This window comes from Dinoponera quadriceps, unplaced genomic scaffold, assembly GCF_001313825.1.
Source record: "Dinoponera quadriceps isolate SergipeBrazil2010 unplaced genomic scaffold, ASM131382v1 scaffold343, whole genome shotgun sequence".
In the NCBI taxonomy this organism is placed as follows: Eukaryota; Metazoa; Arthropoda; class Insecta; order Hymenoptera; family Formicidae; genus Dinoponera; species Dinoponera quadriceps.
This window is the reverse complement of record NW_014554441.1, coordinates 604,101-611,369: the sequence shown is the minus strand read 5'-3', so window position 1 is coordinate 611,369 and position 7,269 is coordinate 604,101.

The window sequence follows — 7,269 nt, the reverse complement described above, 5'->3', positions numbered from 1 at the left end:
TCTTTTTCATCATGCGACTCGTCGATTCGGAGACGCGCTGGTCGATGATGTGCATAATTGAACATCCTGGACTGGTTTGGGCACCGTTCGTGGGTCGTTCCGTCGAGAGGCACGATCTCTCTGTCGCCGTTGTTGGCGGCCGGCATAGTGACCGTCCCACAACATTCTCATGGGCTCCTCCTGTATCGTTGCGGCCGGTGTTGCATTAATTAAGCGCAGATGCCGATACCTTGTCACCCGCCATTTGCCATTCGCATTCGCGTTTGTATTCATCCGGCCAGCGCGATATACCTAATATACGTTTCGTGTGCAAGGGGTGTCTCGGAAGTGTCGTGTATACATATACCGTAATTTAATAAAAATATCCCCTCACCCCTCCGGTGCGAAAAAAAATAAATTTGAAGGAAGAAAAGTCACAAACTGAATAATAAAGTCATGCTCGCGCGCGATCACGCGACGGAAACTCGAAGTGGGAGAAGCTTAAACGCCGCGAAGAGTACCGTTTAATTACCGCTTGAACGCAGGGAATAAAGGTGTGAAAAAATGTGACGTCCAATTAAACTTTCGCTGAGGAGAAATCGACGCCGAATTGATTGAAGAGTTCGTTTAGCTGGGAGAAAGCGCGGTGTTTCACGGAAATTCCTAGACATCTCACCCGCACGAAGCTTTTTCGCGAGACGAGCTATTTACACAAATATGTGTATTGTGACTTCTATTATTATCTAATATTAATATCTCTGTAATTCCAAATGTGTTATTTCAAGACGCATAAATATGTAATTTGATTGAAGCTCTTTTTACATGTTTCTTGCCGTATAACTCACAACACATTTTAGAACGTGTTAAATTCACGGATAATTAGTTTAATTTAATACGTCACTTTAATATGTTTAAACGTATTGATCGAATACATTTAAACGTCATCCAACACGTTTAAAGATATAAAATTGACACATTTGCAGTTTCTTTCTTCAAGAAAAATTTAATTTGTTACCGCGTCATTTTGCGATTTTTCAATTCGCAAAATAAAACGCAATTGACGACTAAGTTCTTACGAATCGCCCTCGTGTCGCTCGGTGATTCCCAATTGACGAGGACCGTCGTAGTTTGGTTCGTATTTAGGACACCCAGTATCATCACGATTGGACTCCCCCGCATTCGTCGTCGCTCGCCTAATTCGCCCGTGTGTGCTCGCACGTCTCGTACGCGCGATCTTATGCGCGCACACGTGCGAGGGAGATCCTGTATGCGTGATTCTTGCGTGCGCGCGTACTGTTTCCGAGAGTTTGGGAGAGAGAAGGAAAAAGACAGAGAAAGAGAGAGAGAGAGAGAGAGAGAGAGAAAGTGTGTATATGTGTGCGTGTGGCAAGCCGATCGGTATATCCGGGGTTTCGAGCTCGCGTTGCGAAACTGGTTATGTACTTAACGTGGGATAACCGTCGGAGACAGGTGTCCCGAACGCGGCTGCTCTCTCGATGCCGAGCATCGAGAGATGGCCCGAGCGTCGATGGCAGCCTGGGAAGAAGACGCGGAAGGCCACGACGAAACGGCAACCATACGCACACGCGTGCATACGCGCACGCACGCATACGCGCATCGTAACCGCCGCGCGCGTTTTCTTTGCCCACAACCTGGAAGAGAGCCTTGGTTCTTGAATGTCACGATGGTCGCCGATAAAGAGATCAATCAAACCTCCCTTTGCCGTGAGAAATCGTCTCGATGGGCGGGAAGGAGGGGAAGGGTAGGGATATTGATAATGTGTGATAATGACGGCGTAGCAATGATTGATCGCGCAACGAATGTTCCCGTCTCGCGAGGGGCGCGGGCGTATCGATTTTAATTGCCGGTTTAATAGGCGATAATTATAGATGATAATGAGAGAGAGAGAGAGAGAAAGAGGCGAACGTTTCCCGATTGCGATACACTCGAAAGCGATGCGCGGGTATGCTGAGAGCACGAGATGTTTTGTGGGATATCGTTAACACAACGCACTCTCGAGGTTTAGCGTTCCCGATGAAAATGCACGTCACGAGTCCTCGTTATTTGCTTATGTCATTATCAGACGGCATTTTTATTGCTCTTTCGTCGCGCCTTTCTCTAATTTTTCCCGACGTCCTTATCGTTATGCCGGCTCATTAATTGTTAAATTACGTTGGCGCGCCCCCCCTTCTTTCTTTCTCCCTCTCTCTTCCCTACTCGAGAGCGGGACGAACGGACTCGGTCGTTCTGACGGAGCGAGAGAAAGAGAGAGAGGATTTGGATCATAGTTGGCGGCGGACGCGTGTGGGTGTAACGGGTGTACGTGTGGTCGATACGGCTGTGCGAGCCGAGTCGTCTGGTCAGCTGGCGCCAGGACCCTGACAGCTTCCTACCAGAGCACACTTCGCCTCATTAATCTTGCTTTATGGCCGCTGTTGCACCTAAGTCCCTCGGCTCCCTCGTCGGCACTCCTTGCGATTTCTCCCGACGCGCCGATTCGCCGCTTCTAAAACAACCGTTCGAATTCCGCCAATCCTTAGTCATCGTTAAAAAATGACGCGCGCGTCCTCCGCGGCGACTGACGCAGCGAAAACGCGAATGCGGATGCCGGAAATTAAAGAAAAAACGGAATAAAGAAGAAAATAAGAGAGAGCGGAGTCGAGGAAGAGAGCGCGGAAACACGTCGAGCGCGATAAACAAATCCCCAAGGTCCGCAATGCGTTTCCGTTTCAAGATACTAAATGGAACGAGCTCCATAACGAAACGCCCGTAAAATCGATCCGGTCGATGCCGGGAGTGCGCTAAACAGACATTAAAGCTCGCGGAGATTACCTCGAATCCAGCCATATCCGGAAATATGAAGTACGTCTATGGCTCTCCTGCAAAATCGTTCTCTAATAAATTTTCTAACACGCACACGTGCGTATACACGTGTGTGTATGTGAAAGAGAGAGAGAGAGAGAGAGAAGTGAATTTAGTATATTTAAAAATAAGAGTACAAGAAAAAAGCAACGCGTGGCGACCGTGGTATCAAGGCGAACGGGAAGTTTCCTTTTCTTCTTTTATTTACTCCGTTCGCTTTCTGCGTCCGCGATCCCACGGCGAGGTGGTTCGATCGGACTTGTTGTTGTTTCTCCCTCCTCTGGCCTCCGGTTTTACGATTTTCAAAATCAGATGCGTCCCCGGGGAATTCGGATTAAAGAAAATATATCGACGATAAAAGTGCCGGAGAGCAGCCATCACGGGAGAGATGGGGAGGGGAAGGGAAGGACGGAGGGGTATTCCCGCGACATTGACAGTACGATGCGAGCGCGATCGCTCGAGGTAGCGCGCTCTTTTATCCCGTTTTTTGGAGTCGGGTGCACCGAGCCAATTACTACTCGCGCTATGTAACCGTCGAAAATTAAGTAATGCTTATGAAGGCGGGTAAATGCACCTGCGCGCCTCTCTCAGCAGGTGCGTACCCACGGTTCGCCTCTCGGGCCCGTTTAAAAAAATAAGAGGGGTGGAGCGGTATATCGTGGGTCCGGCTCGCGTGTCCTTGCGCCGGCAAACGCATAATCAGCCTCTCGCAAATGCGTGCTCGTGCTCGCGCGCGCGCGCGCGCATGCGCATGCATGTGCGAGCGATCGCGGTTTTCGCCGTTGCGTTCTCATTGTTGCGCCTCCACAAAGGTTGCATCTCGGTGATCTTTATTCTGCCCACGAGTAACATTTGCGGTCGCCCTTCAGTTCCTTACCTTTGCAATTATCCGGAAACTCCTCTCGAGTGAGATGTCTGCTCGTAAAAACGATATCTTGTAATCAATCACCCGGACCGATTCAATTAGGACTCGTCGCGGGGATCTCAGAAATTTCATGATCTTAGCACCTCCACGTTTTCTTTTTCATCTTCCTCTTTTTTTCGTTCGGCTTGAAACGACTGGATTATATATAAGTCGCTGGTACACTCATCCCCGTTTTCCCCTATCGTTCGCGCGATTCGTTCGCGCTTCGTCCCGCGGCGTGTGTTCTAAGATACGCGAAACAGATACGCTTGAGAATGATATTCGAGAGAAGGACCGAGTAACGCGGACGCGGCGTGAGGAGGAGATTGAAAGGGAGAAGAGAGGCAGGGAAAGAGAGGGAAAAGAGGAGAGGAGCGAAGCGAAGAGCCCGTATCGCGATGTTCTGTTCCGAGCACCTGCTCGCCCGGTCGGCATTCTTTCGTTTCATCTGCAGGCAACGAAACTGCCATCCCGATCGCGCATAGAGGCGTATCTAATTGCAAATGCGCAAAGTGGTCGTCGTAAATAACGGCTCTCGAGTCGCGGTCGCGACTCTGAAATCGATTAACGCTCAAATCGGTTCTACTCGTTCGCTCGCTCGTCGCGTTATAAATAGCGCCCGCTATCGTCCGCGTGTGATCTATAACGGGACAATTTACTTGTCGTACATCGTTGAGATTTACTTTTCAAACTGTAACTGTGCAAGCTCGTATTTCGCGCGTGCGGACTCGGGAGATCGATTAACCAAGTATGTGCGGCCGCTTTTCTCTCGCGCGAGACCGCCTTCTCGGGAGTGCCTTCGTTTTCACTGTCGCTCCTTTTCCACGGAAACGCCGTTCCGGCCAACCATAATCGATTTCGCGCGGCGCTACGCCGCACGTTTACGTCCACTTCGGCCGGATTATGAGGTTCGCGGTCGGTCCGAGTCGTTCGTCACATTCATGAAGGCGCACCTGCTCGCGGAAAAGCACGCGGTGCCGTTTCTCAGCTCCCTCTCTCTTTCTCTCCCCCTCGCTTCTCCTAAATTGCTTCTCCTAAATTCGGTGGATCACACTACTGCTAGCCGCTCTCACGGCTACGAGCTTATGGGCTGCGCGACATAACGGCTGCGGAGTGAAACGGAATGAAACGAGATCCGATCCTTGCGAAATTTCACGGCGCTCGATATACCATCAGGGTCCATCGAACTCGGTTTTAACTTTTCAGTTTTATTTAGCAGTCCCGGAGCTATCTGAAAAGATATTGGTCTTTTAGAGATATTTCAAAGAACGAACAGAGCATTTAATTATTTTATTTTAGTTATTATATCCTCCACAATACATACACCAGGAGAAAAATAATATGTTATAAATTTTATGCTGTCGTAACAAAATCTGTCGGTTACTATAATATATGGATAGCAAAACGATTTGAGAGAATACTAATTGCCATTCACTATTTAGATTATTTTGCTGAATGTACAAATTAGTAACTGTAGGAAAACGGTATTTTGTTCTAACAGCAAATTAACTTGCCCCAAGGACAAATTCACTCTGCAGAATATTTTCTATTTGTGCAGCAAAACTATTTCTGTTCTAATTGCGAATAATTCGCTAATTTGGTTATGCCAACTAAATTTTGTCTCAACGAATATGCAGAAACAATGGTCCCACTACAACACTACAACTAATAAAATTATTTTTCTCTATGTATTAATATTGACAATCTCAACATCTAATAACACTAAGAAATCCATGTTTTTCTTGTAAAGGTCCGTGAAAATTTTTCGTTTGCTTGAACTAAATAAAGAGCAGTTTTCTTAACATTTAATTATTTTTATTTCGTATGGAATAAATTAATTCTTTAATTAATATTACCAAAATATGTCGAGAGTTAACCTCACAGATATACGTACCAGAGATCTTCTCACGATTATAAATAACTGTTATTATAATTACACACAAAACAAAACCACGCTGAAGAAAGATGGCATTTTAATACTAAATAAAGAGCAGTTTTCTTAACATTTAATTATTTTTATTTCGTATGGAATAAATTAATTCTTTAATTAATATTACCAAAATATGTCGAGAGTTAACCTCACAGATATACGTACCAGAGATCTTCTCACGATTATAAATAACTGTTATTATAATTACACACAAAACAAAACCACGCTGAAGAAAGATGGCATTTTAATACTAAATAAAGAGCAGTTTTCTTAACATTTAATTATTTTTATTTCGTATGGAATAAATTAATTCTTTAATTAATATCACCAAAATATGTCGAGGGTTAACCTCACAGATATACGTACCAGAGATCCTCTCACGATTATAAATAACTGTTATTATAATTACACAGAAAACAAAACCACGCCNATGGCATTTTAATACTAAATAAAGAGCAGTTTTCTTAACATTTAATTATTTTTATTTCGTATGGAATAAATTAATTCTTTAATTAATATTACCAAAATATGTCGAGGGTTAACCTCACAGATATACGTACCAGAGATCCTCTCACGATTATAAATAACTGTTATTATAATTACACATAAAACAAAACCACGCCGAAGAAAGATGGCATTTTAATACTCGCGGATCGCTCGATCTGCAGTCCCCGCTTTTTCTGTAGTCATTACCGTACGTCTCACTGCGCGTGCATCGTCCTTACGCGCATCCTTTTCTTTCTTTCGCGCTCTCGTCGAACTCTTTCGCCGCAACTACGTCAACTCGCTACGAGTTACTCCTTTAACGTTCGTGTTATATACGCACTCGCGTCCATTCCCAGAGGATGTGCGAGTGTATATACATATTGCGCCAAATGAGCGTGATGCTGGCGTGGCGAAACAAAACCGCGCCCGGATGCCCGTTTTCGAGCCGGGCCCAGGTAGAGCCGGCCCGCGAGAACGTCATCGCCACCTGCCGCACCGAGGCATCTCAGGATAATGGAGAAAGAAGGCGCGGATCGCGAGACGACGGTGGTGATGGTGGCGGGTGACGGCGCAAGAGAATCATTATTTCCTTGAGCAATTTGCCTTTATGCTAAACAGCTGCCGGACCGGATACAGCCTTGAACACGCCAGCACCGATTCGTCGTTGCTAATAATTCGTCGATCTGATGTCGTCTATGTCCTGCACGCGCGCGTATCGCGAAGCTACGACTGAATAAAACGCGAAAATTGCAGCGATCGCGAACGCCGACGTGAAAAAATATTTTTTCACATTCCGTCGTTTTAACGAGCCGCGACGCTCGTCGAATTGTTTCAACGTCGGCCCGAAAATTCGCATGGACCGAAACGGTCTGAAACGGTCCTATTTCTTTCTCGATAATTTCGCTCGCAAAAAACACCGGCCGAAAGCTGAAAAATAAAAAGGGCAGGGCGGAGGCGGAGAGATACCCGAGATCGAGATCGATAAAGAAACACGAGAACGCCCGGGCGAGCGCAATTCGCAGAGAGATGCCGCGTATAACTATCGTAAATAAAGGAATGCAAGGCGCGATCGCGGTTTCGCGACGATTGCACTTGCCGGTAAACGTAC